Consider the following 18,510-nt stretch of genomic DNA (forward strand, 5'->3'; position numbering starts at 1 on the left):
ATGGATGATAAAAAGCATCAGATAACGGAAACACTGTGCTCTTCTATGAAATTGTGGCCTAGGTACCAAGTGGAGCAATGGACTTGAAACGATTATTCTTTCTAAACATTCCCTAATTCAACAATACACTGACAGAAAAGGCAGGCGGTCCTATGTCACCATTATGCTGTGAATCAACCATACAAATAGAATCAGAACACTTGCTAAGCCACTGAAACACATAGTAGCCAACAGTGATCAGCTGCCAAATATATTCTGTTAACACATGGGAGCTGCAACAAAAGGTTGTACAATAGTGTGGTGTTGTTGCCCAGACAGCCATGCCCTTTCCCAAGTTCCAGGTCCTGCATGGGACAGTCAGCATCTGGTGGGGTCAGTCCTTATACAAATGTTTTTGGGGATCCCCTTCGGTTCCCCCCAAGTTTATTTTTCTTCTTCTATGAGTTTTGGAGCCCCCAAAATCTATCTCTTGCTCTTCAATGGTTCCACTTTAGCTACAAAAGGATCAGCACCTATTAGTGCTGACAATCCTGATAATTAGTAAATAGGATTATATACTATTCTCTTTTTGACCATATGCAGATCCAGAGCAGTTCCCTTATTCTGCGCCCCAACTCTCCACCTCTCTATTGCTATGTGGATACAGCCTGAGGACATGACTACATGAGCCCCTGGCCTGATCCAGCCATCTCTTCATATATCATTTTTGCTGCTTCAAATTAGGCAGCAAAATGCCAGTCCTTACTTTTGCCCAGTGTAAGGAGGCCAAAAGTCAAATTCATCATCATCATCAGTTAAATTTCTATCCCATCCAAAAGGGCAGAAAACAACAGAACAGATTTTTTTTTAATCAAATGCAAATACTTTAAAATAGCAATGGCATCCTGTGTAGGGAAAAGACACCACAGATTCTTCAGTTAGAAGCTGGGGAAATATCTGCATAGCCTTCAGCCTGGATACCCCTCTAGGAGCTCAAACGTCTATATCACAGCCATGCCACAGCCTTGTACTTGGGAAGCATTTCTTATCACTTGACCAGGAAGCCATAAAACTCATTTGGTAACTCTCAGAGCCTAACCTACCACACAGGACTGATGTAAAAGTGAGCGGGGGGGGGGGAGACTGGGATATGCCCAAGTGCATGGCTGTGACCTCTCAGAAGGAGGCAGTTAGGAGTATACATGCGCAATTAATAACAATGTGCATTATCCAACTAACTTGCTCTGTTGCCAGTGCACGGATTTATGTCCATGTAACTGAACTTCCCTCCTCCCCCTCGCCCAAATCTGCTCTGGAGGGTGGGGAGAAAACCCAGAAGAAATATGAGGAGGGCATGGAGTGCATTTTGTTGTGTTGGGGGGAGGGGTTTCCACTGCGCAAGTGCAAATCCTTGCACTGATGGAACAAGTTAGTTGGATACTACCCAATATCCCAGGTTTCTATTTCCCATTTCTCTCTGTTACTATATAAAGATAGAGAGCTAAGACAGACAGACGGACAAAAAATGTGGGGGAGATTAAAAATAAAAGCCAAAACTTTTTTTTAAGGGTCCTAACAGGTATCCTGGTGACCTTGGGAACAATTTGGGTTGCCCAAGGCAACCAGGTGATTGGATTATGCGCGCTTGTCATATAGTATCGAACACTGAACTGAATACAACCGAGTGTGCATTACTTAGAAGAAAGACGCTAACCTCAGACAATATTGCAGGGAGAGTGGGGGTGGGGAGCAGAAACAGAAAGAACAAAAGAAAACCCTTCTTGGATCAGGCTGTTTTCATGGACAAATACAAGAGGATTCTGCCTGACTCACTCCTCCCCCCCCCTTTCAGGTTTTTTTTGTTTTGTTTTGAAACAAAGGAAAGTGCAGCAAGGCTATAATTTCCATGGTGGGGGGTGAAAGGCGGGTGGGGGGGGGAGAGAAAGAGCAAAAAACAACTGGAGGAGGACTAGGAAAATTCTTCAATGCTTCTCCGTCTTGCCTCTCTCCCTCCCTCCACCTTCAGAGCTCGATCCTGAACGCTGATTTCAGCAGGAGGAGTTGGCTGTGTGATTTTGAAAATACCCCTCTATCTCATCTCTGCTGTCTTTTGCTTTTAAGGCTTTTACATCCTGACATTCAAGCATCTCCGTATTGTGCTAATTTGGTGCTTTCAGAAGCAGCCCCTTCTCTTTCTGCAACGGCAATAATAACAATGATAACGGCTGGAACGGCACTGCAATTAGCATCTTCTCCCAAGCGCCCAAAAGCTGGATCCACCTTCTCGCCCATGAACGCCACTCAGGGAAAAGGAGACGCCTACTAAAAAGAAGAAGAGGAAGAAAGCCCCAAACATATTTACTCCGGGACTGGCTTCCCAACTCTCCTCCTTGGGGCTTATGCTCACATTTCATTTACTCTCCCTCCCTCCCTTCTTCTCCCCCAGCGACTTCTGTGCCAAAATCCACCTGCTGTGCGGTTGCCTAGATAGCTGGAAGCCTCAAATCTAAGGGCACATTTTCAAGCCCACCAAAAGAGTTACCCTTTAATCACCCTGTGTTTCAGAGAACTCCAGTGGAACATGGAATCCTGAAACCCTGATAGAATTATTTGAAGCGTACATGTCTGAGCTGGTGCTTAATAGCAGGGAATCAACAATGTGCGCTGAAGAAAGTCTCCCAAACTCTCTCGCAGGAAACACAGACACAGAGAGCTGCTAGGCAAATACAAAGAAAATAGGCTTGCTTCACATTTGCCAAGAGTAAGATAGTTAAGACTAAGGCAGAGGTGGCCCTCCAGATGTGGCTGGACTGCAACTCTGGTCACCCAGGCCATTGGCTACGCTGGCTGGGGATCATGGGAATTGGAGTTCAACAACACCCGCAGGTTAGCCGCCCCTATTTAAAATCTAAATCACATTTCAATGTAGGAAGACTTCTTTAAACAGGCATCAAATTGCATGGCAATTGCTTTTAGACCTAACCAGTCAAATAATCTGTGTCCAACAACACTGAAGGAAAACTGTACCACAAATATTCGGGAAATTCTTAAAACTACAAAGTTAGGGACAATGTTTCAGGAAGTTCTGCCCTTGTACAACGTATACTGTACATAAGCATAAAAAATTATCTTGGCATTTCATTTCCATGTAGCATGCAGAGGAAAGCTTCCTGGTGCAATCCTAACCACGTCTACTTAGTAGTAAGTCTTGCTGAGTTCAGTGGGGCTTACTCTCAGGTAAGTGGGGCCAGGTTTGCAACCTTAATTTCCATCATTATTTATATACTTTAATGTATTCTGCTAGTTCAGATTTCTGATTGGCATTACCGGTGACGCAAAGAAATGTAAAAAGTAAAGGTAGGAGTTCACTGTAAAGAAATGCAGGAATGCTTTGCAAACAAACCAGTTCCTTTAAAACAAACCACATTTTTTGAAATGAGATTCAAATAATTATTGGAATCTACAATTATTTTTGGGAACTTTTTTTTTAAAGGAAAGAACTAAAGGCATATTTACGGAATTCAGGAAAGTACTATAAAGAAGACATGAAGTAAGGCTTGGTTTGATAACAATATACATAAAGAGGCTATTTTGTTCTGGAAAAATATGTTGGCTATGCCATATAATGCGACATGACTAGCAGTTGTTCAGAGTGTGAATGTGGCGTTCTTGCATGTGTGCAATTAAACACACGTTGCACATAATGCAATTTTAAAAATATAACAAGTATGTATATGTGTCTGTCTTTATACTACAAGAGTCTGATTTTCCCCCCTGCTTGTTATTTTAAGGAAGGGAAATGGAGTGGGGTGCGGGGGGGGGGGGTGTTCTTTTCTACAAATGATTTACTTCAAATCAAAGCAATTTATTTAATACAAAAACGCAACACCAGGAATGCTTTCCTATTATTTAGAGACGGTAACACTTAGAAACACCAATCACGCAACTCTTTATGTATTTACCTACTAATGTAAAATATTTTGAAACGTGATGACATTTCCTGCATTTGTATTTTTAGAACATCAAATTATTTTAAAGAGCGACTGCAATCTTCTCCTTACCAGCGGATTTCTGCTGTTCTTGGCACATTGTGCCAGCTAGCAATTTGGAGCCATATAATGACTGTTTCTCCTTCCAGCCACCAAATTGTTATGCTTTTGGCAGAATATGGGTCCCGGAATGTAAGGCTGTGGACTCTAAACCAATGATATACAAACCCGTCATTTGGAAATCAGTGATGAATACATGCATGTGGCCTGCAGCTAAGGAGAGCCTGCATTTAATCTGGATGCTTAAACCGCATCCTCCTCTGTACGCTGAAAGCTTTGGCCTCTACTGAGGCAGCTTTAGTCAAATGCACTGGAGAAGAAGAAGGTCTTGGTTAAATTCAGAGGCAAAACAACTCAAGGGAAAACCCAGCAGCAACAAAATTGGAGCAGCCCTTCTAATATAGAGATCAAACCCTTCCTTTAGCCTGTACTTTAAAATTACACTTTGCCTGGACGGTTATCAATTTAAATGTGACTGTGTGCAGAACGGTACGTTCCACAAGCCACTAGAAAGCTTAAAAATTATATGCCCTGTACGAATGGATTTCCTGATTATAAATTAGGAGAAAATGAAGACCAGATGAGATCTTGGCTGAGTTTGCGTTGCATTTTCATTCGATTAAAAAGCTGTACATTTACTGAAACAGAATATATATATCTATATATATATATCTACACACACACACACACTCAACATTTATGGGTATCACTTGCACTCAATAATGACAACAAAAACAGAGGAAGCACAAGTTTCCAAAGGGCATGTGTCAGGAGGTGTGAATTTATAGTCTTCCTCAGCCAAGGTGCTTTAAGTGCAAACTACTCCTTTCCCTAGACCCTTACAAGAACTTGCTTTTGGCTTTATTGACTTTATTGAGCAAATTGTGTTTACAGATAGTTTATTTCTTGCTGAGTGTAGCGCTGCAGCAAATAACCACTTTCTCCCGGAATGCCCTGGGAGCCCTTTGTACGAACCAAAGTCACTGCAGCGGGAGAAAAGAAATGGAATGTTGTCTAACACCTCCTTCTTCTTTTTTGGTCACTGCTTCTGCTCTCCTCATTTCAGGGGAAACAGTCAGAGCTTTGAAAAGGACGTTTTGTTAAATAAATGAGCAGGGTGAACTTTGTTGACAGGACACCACCACTCCCCACTTGTACAGAGATGCCTAACTTGATAAAAAAAATTTAAAAAAATGTAATTTCTTTAAAAAGCTTCCTTACTACTCTGAGTGAAACAATATAGATAATGAATGTATCTATATTGAGATATATTATCTATAATATCCAGGGTTCAAATCCCCCCTCATCAGCCATAAAGCTCACTGATTGGCCTTGGGCCAATCACCATCTCTTAGCCTAACCTACCTTACAAGGTTGCTGTGAGGAGAAAATGGGGAGAAGGAAAACAATCTACACCACCTCCAGATCTTTGGAAGATATAGGTTGTATATAAAGGTAATAAATAAATAAAATAAATGTGATGTATTTAGGAAGGATCTCGGCCGGGGGGCCAGGAGTTGGGAAGCTTTTTCAGGCAACCAGTGGCAGGCGTGGCCAGAGCAAAAAAGGAGGTGGGGCAACAGGTATGACTCTTGTCACAATACATGTGACTCTACTGTCATTCAAGCAATTCAGACATTTAGAAACACACAGATCTCTCTGTTTAGGCCACTAGCCACAATAGCTGTTTTTCAAACCTATTGTCGGAGGCGCTCTGTTAGGATATTTCCGTTCCACCTTAAGAAGGGAGCAGGTTGTTGTGTCACAGCCTGCGTATTTCCTGTTCACAGGAAGTTTATGTTTTTGTATATTGCTTTTGTTTCTCTCTCTGCGCCTGAACATCGAAGCAGGCAGTCATGTTTTTCTTTGTTCTGACCAACACTGAATAAAGTTGTAAATAATGCTCTCCTGAGTGCATCTTTCGCTGTGGGAACTCTGCTGAAAGAGCGTGCACCAGCCTTGGAATGTGGCATGTAATTTCTGAGGCTCGTGTCGCTAATTGACTGATACTGTATCTACGGGAGATCGATGGATCGTCTGGAGGCGACGTGGAACCATGATGGCCTTTGTCTCCCTGGCAGTATCCCAACACACTCTACCTCTGAAAACTAGTTGCAGCAAACTGCTGGTGGGCAGAGTTGCGCTCATATCTAGCTTGCAGGCTCCCAACAGGCATCTGGTCAGCCACTGCTGGGCCAGGTGGCCTGATTCAACAAGCTGTTCTTCTTCTCAGGCAAGTAAGCAGTATTACTGTAGTTCAAGGACAACTTCCAGCCTTGCAAAAGCACTCAGGGAAGGGGTGCAGCAGGGCTGAGAAGAAGAGGTCTGGGGAGAGTCCTGGAGGCCAGATAGAGAGGGCCCAGAGTTAATATGAAAAGAACTCTCAGCATCCTTGGAAATTGAGTGAAGGGAGGCTGGGCAGTAGAAGGGGTATTTACATTTTATATGGAAACTCCCTCCCCATCCCATTGCATGGAGACAGAGAATTCTTCACCCCCTAAGGCACACAGGTGAGTAGGGAGATGAGCCACATTGGCTTTCAGGTCGCACTGGGCACAGGGTTTGCTATGGGGGAAAAGTAGTAACCCCCATGCATGCCAAGTTGAATTCCCTGGATGACAAGACAGAATATAAATCTTAGAAGGTTTTTGATTTTTTTAACTAAGTTGCATCAAAAAAATAAATAAACATACATATAATAAATAATGTGTTGACTCGCAAAATCAAAAAGGAAAGCCAGAAAAGCATGAAACTTCTGAGTCTACAATCCAGCTTCATTGCCACCCACCCCATTCCCCAAGAAGCTAATTGAAGCTTTCTACTCACATGTTACATCTGTTAAGCATTTCATAGTACATTACCTTGGCTAAGTGCAAATAGCAAAGGAAACCCAAGTGGAAACAAGGAGAGAGAAAATCTTTAGAAGTAACTTTTGATTCCCACACCATTTTTCTTTTTCTTTTTTTACTAACAGTGTCAGTTCTTATGTTGTTGAAACGCACACAAGAAGGAAGCACTTGCAGGCCTGGGGAAACCCCAAGGCTGTCAGATTACAAAAAAAGTTTCTTAGAAGAACCAACCAACCTACAGGTAGGGGGAAACCCCCAAAGCAGCTAAATGGGGACTGAGCATGCTCAGTGGGCTCGGAATGGTGGCTGGCTGTTGGAGGCAGGAGTGGAATATCAGAGAGGGCTGGTGGTGGATGGAATGGAGTGACTGGAAACCTGAACAGGGGAACTTCACAATGAAATGTTTTGTTGCAGGTCCCATTTTTTTAAAAAAATCATTGCACAAATTGCTTTTCTATACGGTTTACCTGTGGCCCAGGAGTTCAAAAAAGGGAAAAGTTAGCATCAATGGCCTGCATCTTCTTAATTCAGTATAGCCCCTGTTTAAGCGCTGCTTGTTTGACTGCCTCTCAAAGCCCTACCAAGAGCTGCCAGGAGCCTGGGCTATCTTGCATGCAAGAGAGTTGCTCTACCAGTGAACTAAAGCTTTTCCATGTATGGGCAAGAGCCAATGAAACGAACGAATTCTGGTGATAACATTCAGTGCATCCAGCACTTCCAAACCACACTGTCTCTCACTGCCTGTTAGCTCCTGCACAGTACTGTATGCAGTTTCTCTTTATATAGATGCACCCATCTGCACTGCCGACTGGGGAATAAGAGGGACTGCCATGGTCAACCCAGTGCTGTACTACACAGAGACTGAGAAGACAGAACAGATTTTTGCAGGGAAGGAAGCATTTGAAGGCAAAGTAATATTTTTGCCATGCATAAAGTGCAGAATCAGGATCCTGGAGTTTTTTTTGTGAGGAATGGATGTTGCAGTCAATACTACTATCAGTTTTGCAATCATAGGCTATGAAATTTATGCTTTATAGTTTCTTAATGGTATCTGATTGGGGGGGATGGCAAATATATTGCTGTAATGCAGGAAAACATGTGTTTCCTATATTCTCTGCTACTAATTGCATTGATTTATTTGTTTCCACTTCAGCAAAACTGTTTTGTACTATACCTATCACATTATCTTGTTTACCTAGGAGCTCCCCGCCCCACGGCCAGTCAACTCAGCAATAGCATTTTAATTAATTAAACAAGCCACTTAGAAGCATTACATGCTGATGTCCACATCTGACTCTTCTTTTTTTTTAATGGCCATAGCCTTAAAAGGCTTAAAACATCAAGGTCAACTGATTGAATGCTGCAGTCCTACAGTAAGGGATTGTAGTTTTACCGCATGGTTAGGCTTTACGGTTAAGTGTAAGCTCAGTTGGGAGGTTCTGACACTTCCAATTAGGTGCTTCCAAAAGGAAGGCATGACATGGCTCACATTACTCTGTGCAGCTTATGCAAGACCCACAATTCCCTGCATCTGCTATATGGGCAGGTAACAAGCTCTATTTATATGGAAGCCATTTGTGGGGGTTGGGTAGGATGGTCAAATCAGCCAATTTTGGTTTCTCTAAGTTTCTCATCTGTCCACTATTCAGTTCTCCACATTTCTGGATCAGTTTGCACCTTTTTTTTTTTAAGGAAGTCATTGTGAACATTCATCAGCATTCTTAACACATGTATTTTGCCTATAATAACTGTTTTTTTTTCAAAGCAGTTTCTCCTAACATGATTCAATTTTGCATGTTAGGGTTTTTTTTTTTTACTAACATATGCATTTTCCATTCAGACTTTTACTCCACTATCTGCATTTTTGTACAAGTTACTTGGCTGGAGAACTGCTTTGCAAAATTCAGAGAAGTGCAAAAGATTGCTGCATTTTTGGTTCATGCATTGTTTCGGAAAAGTGCGAATCAGGTAAACTTGCCTTGAAATGTGAACAGAATCAAATTTCTCCTCCATCCAAAGGACTGTGTGAATGATATGAGTCTTGAGTATGCATGCTTTAAGAATCCTTGCTAGATGTGTAAGACTCAGGTTTGTAGCACTGGATACTGAATGTGTGGGCGCAGGAGCAGAGGTTTGCCACAGTGACAGGTGCTCTCTGTTCAGTGCTCGCCTTGCTTTTTAGAGCCTTGCCATTCCTATAAACTGGAGTCCTTTGCAGAAATGAGTCACAGAGGAGGACCACACCTGCTGAGCCTGCCCTTGACATTTGGTGCAGCATCTGAAAAGGGGAGCTGATGTGTGATGGGAAACTTTGCACAACTGGGGTTCCTGATCATGTGGAGAGCCTGCTGGAATACTGTTCTGTGCACAGATGTCAGAAGATGGATGGGGCACACAGCAGGCTGATTCTCCCTTCCACAGTGGTACCTCTAGTTACGAACTTAATTTGTTCCAGAGGTCCGTTCTTAACCTGAAACTGTTCTTAACTAGAGGCGTACTTTCGCTAATGGGGTCTCTTGCTGCCGCTGCACCGCCGGCACACGATTTCTGTTCTCATCCTGGGGCAAAGTTCTCAACTCAAGGTAACTCTTCCAGGTTAGTGGAGTTTGTAACCTGAAGCGTTTGTAACCTGAGGCATTTGTAACTCGAGGTACCACTGTACCCTAAACACACACACACTTAAAAAACTTTCCCAAACACGTCATATCTCAAGGATGTTTAGAACCACAGGGGGAAACTGTAATACACACACACACACACACACACACACACACACACACACACACACCAAAACTAACAGAATCAAAAAGGGTTGATGCAAATAAAAGCCCACATCCGTAAGAATATTAACACATCATTGCAAAACAACAAATCAGGGAGTGCGTAAAAGGATTTTTCAGGTCTTTGGGGTGGTGGGGATTCAACATCTCACTCTTCCAAACACTCCATCCTCACAAGTATGGAACAATTCCTGCCTATCCTGGGGTTTCTCCTGACCCTCCGAGAGCCAATTTCAAGGGTGTGTGGAGAGCATGCAGGGCGTGAACAGTGGGGGAAGCCCCACTGTGCAAGTGAAGTTATTGAGAAGGGTTTTTGCTGATAGGGCTGGTTAGGGGAACCCCTCCCATAACTTCCAAGTAAAATATTTAGAAGTGGTATAAAATATTTCCCCCCAGATTAGAAAGAACAGAGAAAGGATACTAAAAAAAAAAAAGGATATTAAAAAACAGGGGTACTAAAAAAAATTAGCATGCTAAAAATATATGTGAACTTCTCCTTTGTTGATAAGCATACCTCTCTTGGTTATTATTGTTGGTGTTTATTCGGGAATTCCCACTTTTGCCTCTGGCCATTCTCACCATTGGCACGAGGCCCCTAGAAGAAAATCTACAAAGAGTCCCCAGCCTCTTCTTTAAAGCATTACATGTGAAATAGATGAATGAATGAATGAATGAATGAATAAATAAATAAATAAATATCACTGCCATTACTTTCCAAGTTCAAAAGGTTGCAGAGACCACAAGCATAACAATAAAGAGTTGGGAAGGAATCAATCCACGGTGAGATTTTGCTGCTGCTTCTCAAACTTCCCACACTTTCATTAGCAACAGAATCCAACAACAGTTGCCAAGTGCAGACGGCCTGTCCTGGGATGGGCTTGAATCCAGCAAAGCAATTATGCAGGTGATGAACCCATATCTGATCTGCTCCGTGGGCCCCCACCCCTCAACAGATGCAATTTTCACACAGAAAGCAAATTACATTAACTCTCCCTCTCTCTCTCTAGTGTGGGGCGGGGTGGTGGTGGTAGCTTAACTTTCCTAGAGTGTTAAATCAAACAAGGAAAAAGAAAAAGAAAAGCTAATTTGACCAAACACCTTCCTGGAAAATACAACTTCCCCTTTGGGGAAGCATCAAGGGGAATGCATTGCAATTCTGTAGATCATTGCCTTGCACTTATCCCCATTTGACTACCTGAAAGCTTTTCCCCCTTCTTCTTTCTATAGAGGGCTATTCATTTACCTCCATCTGTGGCTGGAAATCAATTGCCTCTCTCAGATATTTGTTTTCTGAGCTGTTGTCCTAGACCAAAATTAACATCAAATAGAGCATGGCCATAAAGTGTGAACATTGTGTTTCCCCCTTCTTCAAGGTTAGAGCTGTTGCTATACTGTGTGGTTGGTCTCATGGAGCAAGACACCAAAGGAACTTTGCCATGGCTTTAAGTGGTCCTATAACCCAACAAAACTTATCACACTGCATAGAGATGATGGCATCTACATGATACAGGACAGGAGTGGTGAACCTTTGGCCCACCAAATGTTGCTGAACTACAAATCCCAGCAAGCATGGCTCTGGCAAAATAATCACAGTTTGGAGGCAACCCTGGTCAAACAGAAACTAAATGTAAAGAGCTCCTCCAGAATGGTGTTGTTTGTTTTTTGGGGTGTGTGTGTGTGTGTGTGTGTGTGTGTATTCCGCAACACGTCATTGGCACAATAATAGTGCATAACAGTGGCATCTTGATTTACAAACTTAATCCGTTCCGGAAGTTCGTTCTTAAACCAAAGCGTTCTTAAACCAAGGCGTGCTTTCCCATAGCAGCGGGGGACTCAATTTACAAATGGAACACACTCAACAAGAAGTGGAACACGTTCGTATTTCAAGGCAAAGTTCACAAACCAAAACACCTACTTCCGGGTTTGCAGTGTTATTCATACAAGTTGTTCATAAACTAAGCTGTTCTTATTGCTTGTAAGCCCCTCTGAGCCCGGCCTTGCCTGGGGAGGGCGGGGTATAAATAAAAAGTATTATTATTATTATTATTATTATTATTATTATTATTATTATTATACCAAGGTAGTAGTGGATTTGTACTGGACCATCCACACATCATTCTGCTTTATTAGTTGTTCTGTGATGCTTCCCCAATGTTACTGCATTATTGCTATCTGGAGAGGCAATTCTGTGCTATAGAGAAACAAAAATAGCCCCCCTCCCTCAATAGGCAGCGTTAAAAGTTACAGGAATTTCAGCAGCAAGCTCTGGGACATACACTTATTGCATACAAAGTAGTATGCTCATCCTGAAACTTTTGCAGGTACAAACAATACTTAAAGTGGGATCATGTACTGTATATCCACCCCAATACCATAATGAACACAAATCATTATGGATGCACAATTAAAAAAGGACACCTGGATGGGCCCAAAGTGTGGTTCTTCTCGATTTCTATCTATTTACTTTTCTCAAAGTCAAAGCTTCAGCAACTATCAAGAGGCTAATCCGCTTGCAAAGCATGTGGACATCAAGCAGCCAAAGTGATTTAAAGAGAATTCATGTGAAAAGTTAAAGGGAAAGGATTGTTTTAACTCAATAGTGCATGGAGCAAAATCTGGACTTCTTGTTCCAAGGAGTTAAATGCATGGCTTGCTTTTCATTCTGGAGCAAACACACAGCTGCAGCCAAGTATCCAGAAGGCATCAACTATCTCTTTCAATACTCAAGGGTATGCATGAAATCCAGATGTTTGCTGATTTGCAATGCTTCCTTGTACTCTCCCTCTCTGAATAAAAGGACAGATTGCTGTGTGCAGAGAGAAAACACACCACAATCATCTTGGCACCAGCACGTGGAGAGGACAGACTGCAGCAACTCAAAAGTTTTTTATTTAACTGTGGGTTCCCAATAAGAATAAACTTAATTGCTTGTTATTTAAGTGAAAAAGTCAATCATCCTTAAAAAAAAATCACCTCGAAAAGACTAGCAGCTTCTATGACTCATTTAATAGGAGGGATTCTCAGAGTTGGTGCAATGATTTTACTCTTTCAATCCATCATTGTACCAAGGTAAATATTGAGACATTGTAAATTAGAGAGAAGGTAAGACTGGGAACACTTTTAAAAAGAGAATGATATTAAGGCAAACAATGCTGAAAGAGATGGCAAAGGCCACATTTTCCCGAAGCAGAAACTATCAATGCTCCCCGCAGGCTGTTTTTGCTGGAACCTTCAATTATACTTGGAAAGTTACTGGCAGCCAACACAGACTCTGGCACACTGATATAAAACTGGTCCTCACAGGAATGGACATCCTTGAAAGTAGTGAAGCTTCACCATCATCTGCAGGCTTCAGTAGGAACCCACCAATACTGGCAAATTACAACTGGTAGACTTATGAAGCCATGAAAGATGGTTGCCTCATCTGAGGGACAAGCTAGGCTTCATCATCAGATAGAGCTGGAAACAGCTCTCTTAATAACATAAGCACAGTGGCAGAGAGCAGGTGGGGGCGGGGCTGGCGTGCATCCTGGGGGTGTGGCACACCACCTGTGTGGCGCCCAGCATGGGCAGGGGGGCAGCTGCGATGGCACCCCACTGGGATTGCGTTGCCGGGGGCGGTGCGCTCCCTCCGCACTCCTCTTCCTCCACCAGAGCATAAGCAGAGTGCTGCTGGATCAGAGCCAAAGTCCATCAAGTCTGGCATTCTGTTTCCACAGTGGCCAGCCAGATGCCATGGGTCACCTGCAGTTCCAGGTGCAAAATGGATTTCAGAACACTGACCAGGCACACCTGAGTAAATGAGGGGCCGACTGCAGACTGGTGTGAAATGGTGGCTGTATTCTGCAGCAAGTTCACAACATAATAACAAAGCGTTAGGGGTGGATTTATTTTGTTTTATTAGTTGGTTGCGATGCTTGCCCAATGCATTCACATTACTGCTGCCAGAAGGCAATAATAGTGCAACGAACACGGACAAAAATATACCAGAACATTTGTGGTATAAAAAATTGAGGGCAACGTGGGGTTGGTACTTATTTTGCCAATATGTGTTGACTCTGGCATCCATCGTGTTTGGAGATGCTGTATTTGCGAAAGCTTTTTGAGATGGTTGCATTTTTGATCGTATCCTTGCAGCTAGTGTTTACATTTTGGCTGCAACCCTACACTTACTTACCTGCCAGCTAAGCCCCACTGAACTCAAGTGAGCTTATTTTCCAGGAGACATGTACAGGGTTGCAATGACATTCACATTATTCTGTGTGATATCCCAGTGACCAGGGCATATCTGAAAGCCACTAAAGCACCATCTGGAGGCAAATAATCACATTCTGTACAGCATGTAGCACACTGTCAGAGCTAAAGGAATGTGGAATGCAACTAATAATGCTAGGTTGCCTACCAGTGGCACATGTGTATGTGTGTGCTCGTGTTTGCTTAGATTGGCATTGCCAAGGCACAAAGGGGAACTAGGTGTACATAGCATTGATGTTTATGAGTTTTGGGTGCCTCGTGTTATTTTAGGATCTGCTCAGAGTCTCACTACTACTTGCTTCATACTGTGCCTGTTTGGTATAAGCTTATTTGGGCATATTGCCTTCTTTTTCTTTTTCTTTTTTTCATTTTGCAAATCATTCCTTTAAGTTATGTTATTTTGAAAACATGCCCAGAATTCTTCCGGCCTAGAGACCCATAAATTATAAATAGCTATTACCTTCATTTGTATTTAGTTTGAAATGCTAGCAGAAATGTATAATAAATTGATACCCGGCCAACGTGTGACCAAAAGCAGCAAAATGAGTAGTGTAATGCTAACAAGATATAATCTAGCTAAGAGGCCCAATGCTTAAAGCTGGCCAAGTCTGACAATCACTGTCATGTTGAGCTTACAATTCCAAGAGGAAGCTTTTATACGGCATCTGTTGCTGCCAGGCACTTCCTGCCTATCACTTCACTTCACATATGTGGTAAAGGTGATGGACTTTCAAGGAGTAGGTGGCCAGGGGAGCATTTTGAGTACCTGCTGCCTTGTTGAAAATATCTGATTTATTTAATTTACAGGAAGTCTTTTCTAGTTAGCTTAATGTTTGCCTTTGCCTTATCTCTCTCTCTCTCTCTCTCTCTCTCTCTCTCTCTCTCTCTCTCTCTCTGATTTTTAAGGCTTTTTTCCTGGCAGATTTTTGTGGTTATTTTCTATGTAAGGGCAGGTGTAGAATGCAATTTTATCAGATGCAGCTTGCAGAAGACAAAGATCATTTATGGGACATTTTGTACATTAGTTTCTAAAAACTTATTTGAAGAGGGAGGCACTGAAAAATAAAGAATGAACCAGAGAAACACACAGAGACACAGACACACGTATCCATACTTACTGAACATGAAGATTACCCTTTCATTTCATATCTGGAAATGGGAAGGGGTCATCAGCTTCCATGAAGAGGGTTACTGCAACTTAACACTATAGTAACCCTCAAGGAGCCAAAAGCACATCAACTTGGCAAAAAGCCCTTCTGCAGCTAGAGTGTTGGGGACAATTACCACCTATCTCCTCCTCCATGAGAATGTTGCAACCCATAGCCAGTACAGGGCTTGCAGCATCTAAGCTTTAGATTCGAAGATGTTTGCATGGCACTGGTGATGAGCCCTACATCACTGTGTAACAACAGAATGCAACTACTCACCTTTATTTGGGAGTAAGTGAGACTTGCTCCAGGAGAGTTGATCACACCAGCTTTGTTCCTCCTCAGGCTTTTTAGGTCAGCACAGGATGGTAGCTTAGCCAAAGTTTGGCTACAGACCACGAGTAAGAAGGAGAGACCTTAACCACAATCCTGTGCTTGGACAACACACTAAACCAAACCTTGATTAGCTGCTGCTCTGTGCTTACCTAGAAAGTCCCAGGAGGAGCAAAGCAGCCACAGCCTCCTCCTCAGGAGCTAGAAAGTTTGCACTAAGCTATGGTTTAGCTTAGAGGGACGCGGGTGGCACTGTGGGTTAAACCACAGAGCCCAGGACTTGCTGATCAGAAGGTCGGCGGTTCGAATCCCCGCGACGGGGTGAGCTCCCGTTGCTCGGTCCCAGCTCCTGCCAACCTAGCAGTTCGAAAGCACGTCAAAGTGCAAGTAGACAAATAGGTAGCGCTCCGGCGGGAAGGTAAACAGCGTTTCTGTGCACTGCTCTGGTTCGCCAGAAGCGGCTTAGTCATGTTGGCCACATGACCTGGAAGCTGTCTGTGGACAAATGCCGGCCCCTCGGCCAATAAAGCGAGATGAGCGCTGCAACCCCAGAGTCGGTCACGACTGGACCTAATGGTCAGGGGTCCCTTTACCTTTACTATGGTTTAGCTTAGCATGATGTGAAAATGATGGCATTGCCATCTCCACTGCCAGACATCTAGTGAGCCAAATGTCAGACAAAGTAGTAGCAGCTCCTCATGATTTTATGGTAAATTAAGTTGAGGACTGCCATTTTAAAATGTGCACTAGTGCAAAAGGGAGGTGGGAGGCAGTCAGATAATATTCTGTTCAACATGACAAATATGAAAACAATTAGATAAAATATGTTCAATTAGATAAAATGTCGGTCATAGTGAAAGTTGTAGTATTACTTTAGAGTAGTAGAAATTAATACAGTCTCAGTTCCCTGAACTGTTTGAGTTGGTATAAATGACTTTAATGGGATCAGGATAGCCTCTTTGGAGCCAATAACACATTTGAAATGGGAACACGCACAATACATTTACAAAATGTGTTATTCATTTGATATGTTGAGTTTCCCCCTGAGATTTAATTCTAATATTCTGTTATTAAGAAAATTATAGGCCAGATAATAGTCAGAGTTCAAAACCCATTTCAATACTTGATATATACTTCTTAACCTATTGCCCAAATTTGAAAAGGATTATGCCTCATTTCAATGTGTGTGCCCCTTTAAAAACAAAGCAAACTAATATTTTAAATTTTATAGGTTAATTGCCAGTTGTTTTTTTCTCTTAGTTGAGTGTTAAGATGAAGAATGTAACTATAGGATTGTTTTAAAACATGATGGCTTAAGGTCAAAGAGTTCTTATTCTTTCCTTTCAATCACAAGTTTCTTGTTTCAAAGAAAGTTGCCAAACCCGTGGCTTTATTTATAGCTTAGCAACACTACTAAATAGGAAGTCCACTCTCATTTTGTTGGCAGTTGTGATGGTCACATGGCATAAGCTACCCAACTGGAGAAAAGTTTTGAACAAATGTACTCTAGCAAACCTGAGATAACCTTGGTTTTAGTTAAAAATACCACTACTGCTATTTAATTGCTTGGGATAATAAAAAAGTAGTCACTATTTCCAGGCTCTATTTATGTCTTGGGTAGGTTCCCAAGGTAAAGTTGTGGATAATTTCACGATTATTATACCAAACGTTCCAAACCAACAAAATAGCAGCCTTTTGAAAACATGGGTATATCTAACCTACATAGGTCCCCCCCCCCCCGTTTCCCATCTTCGCATTACGGTGTAATTTGTTAAAGTAATGCAGGAACTGATGCCCTTATGTTAGCAATCAAAAGTTGCTTCTTTTTATATTTACAGTAGTAAAACTCAAAAACAACTACATTCTTCTTCCTTTGTTGCAAACTGGCTATTTTTAGGTGCCACAGGAAAAATGCAAATGCATGAACTTCTACTTTGACAAAGACTGTATACCCTGGCAAATTGATCCATAAGATCACCCTATCAGCTTCTAAGATGGCAATGGCGACGTACACATGGGCCTCTGTTCCTCAAGAAAAAATGGTCAACAAAGAACTTTTGATATTTAAGAGGGAGAGGGGACTCTCCAAAATAGAACCATTGTTGAATGATGCCACTGTGGCAGACGTTTCAACCTCGTAATGACCTCTCCTCTTCCTTTCTGCCCTACAGCAAATGACTCTTCTTACTGCTCCAAATTTAAGACATGAAGAATGCACATCTGCAATAAGGTCTAAACACAAAAGGAACCAGGATTCTGGGCACAATCACACTTTTTATCTGTTCATATAAACACTACTCTTCCACAGGAAGGAGCCATCAGGACTTTTAATTTTTTAAAAAATCAAATTCTCCAGTCAATAATATATTTTACACTTTTAAAATAGAATTTCTCTCATTTTCTAGTTGTCAAGAGAAGTCTCTCCCGCCAACTGTCTTTCAAGTCAACAAAACTGGTGATATTTAAACCAATTCTGTATGTAGAGAAATCTCCATTTCAATTCATGAAAGTTACCCCCTCCCAAAGACCAAAAATTCATTCTTGTCACTTTCCTATGAGCGGGGGGGGGGGGAATGCTATGCTTTAACAAACCAGCAGAGGACACTCATTAGTAGGTCAATCAAGTTCCATTCCTATCTTATTACTCTGCAGTTTTCAAGTTTCTCTAACATAAAAGGTCAAGAATCTTAGTACATGCTTCAAACAGATATCACCAACATGAAACAGAACTTGGTTAACAGAATCAAGAAAAGTGGGGGGAAACTAACAATGAAGATTATCATGCTTTCTGCACTCTCTATACTTAAGTGACTGTAGAAACAAACTTTTTTAAAAAAACAGCACACACACACGGCAGTAAAAAGCATAAAATCAACAATAAATTACATTCATAAAAAGCATCACAAATTCTGCAGCCACAAACTGCATAATGTTGATGCGATGTCAAGATGCTATTTCAGAGGTTTTAATGCTGCCATATCCAATGAAACATCAGCAGCCTCCATGGCTTTTAAAAGCTGAAACATGGGAGCGATTAGTGCAGAATCCAAGCATTCACTTGGATAAAAAGGTTGAGTTGTTAGGTAACTCAAACTTGCATTCTTTGGACCCAGTTTCA

At 42.0% G+C, this 18,510-nt stretch overlaps 1 protein-coding gene across 15 annotated transcripts in view; it reads right to left on the bottom strand.

The window, feature by feature from the left end:
* The window catches only part of MEF2C (myocyte enhancer factor 2C), a 170,559-nt gene that overhangs the window by 13,537 nt on the left and 138,512 nt on the right, over positions 1-18,510 (bottom strand). The gene's annotated exons all lie outside the window — the stretch shown is intronic.

The sequence above is a fragment of the Podarcis raffonei genome, chromosome 11 (assembly GCF_027172205.1).
Source record: "Podarcis raffonei isolate rPodRaf1 chromosome 11, rPodRaf1.pri, whole genome shotgun sequence".
NCBI classification, from domain to species: domain Eukaryota; kingdom Metazoa; phylum Chordata; class Lepidosauria; order Squamata; family Lacertidae; genus Podarcis; species Podarcis raffonei.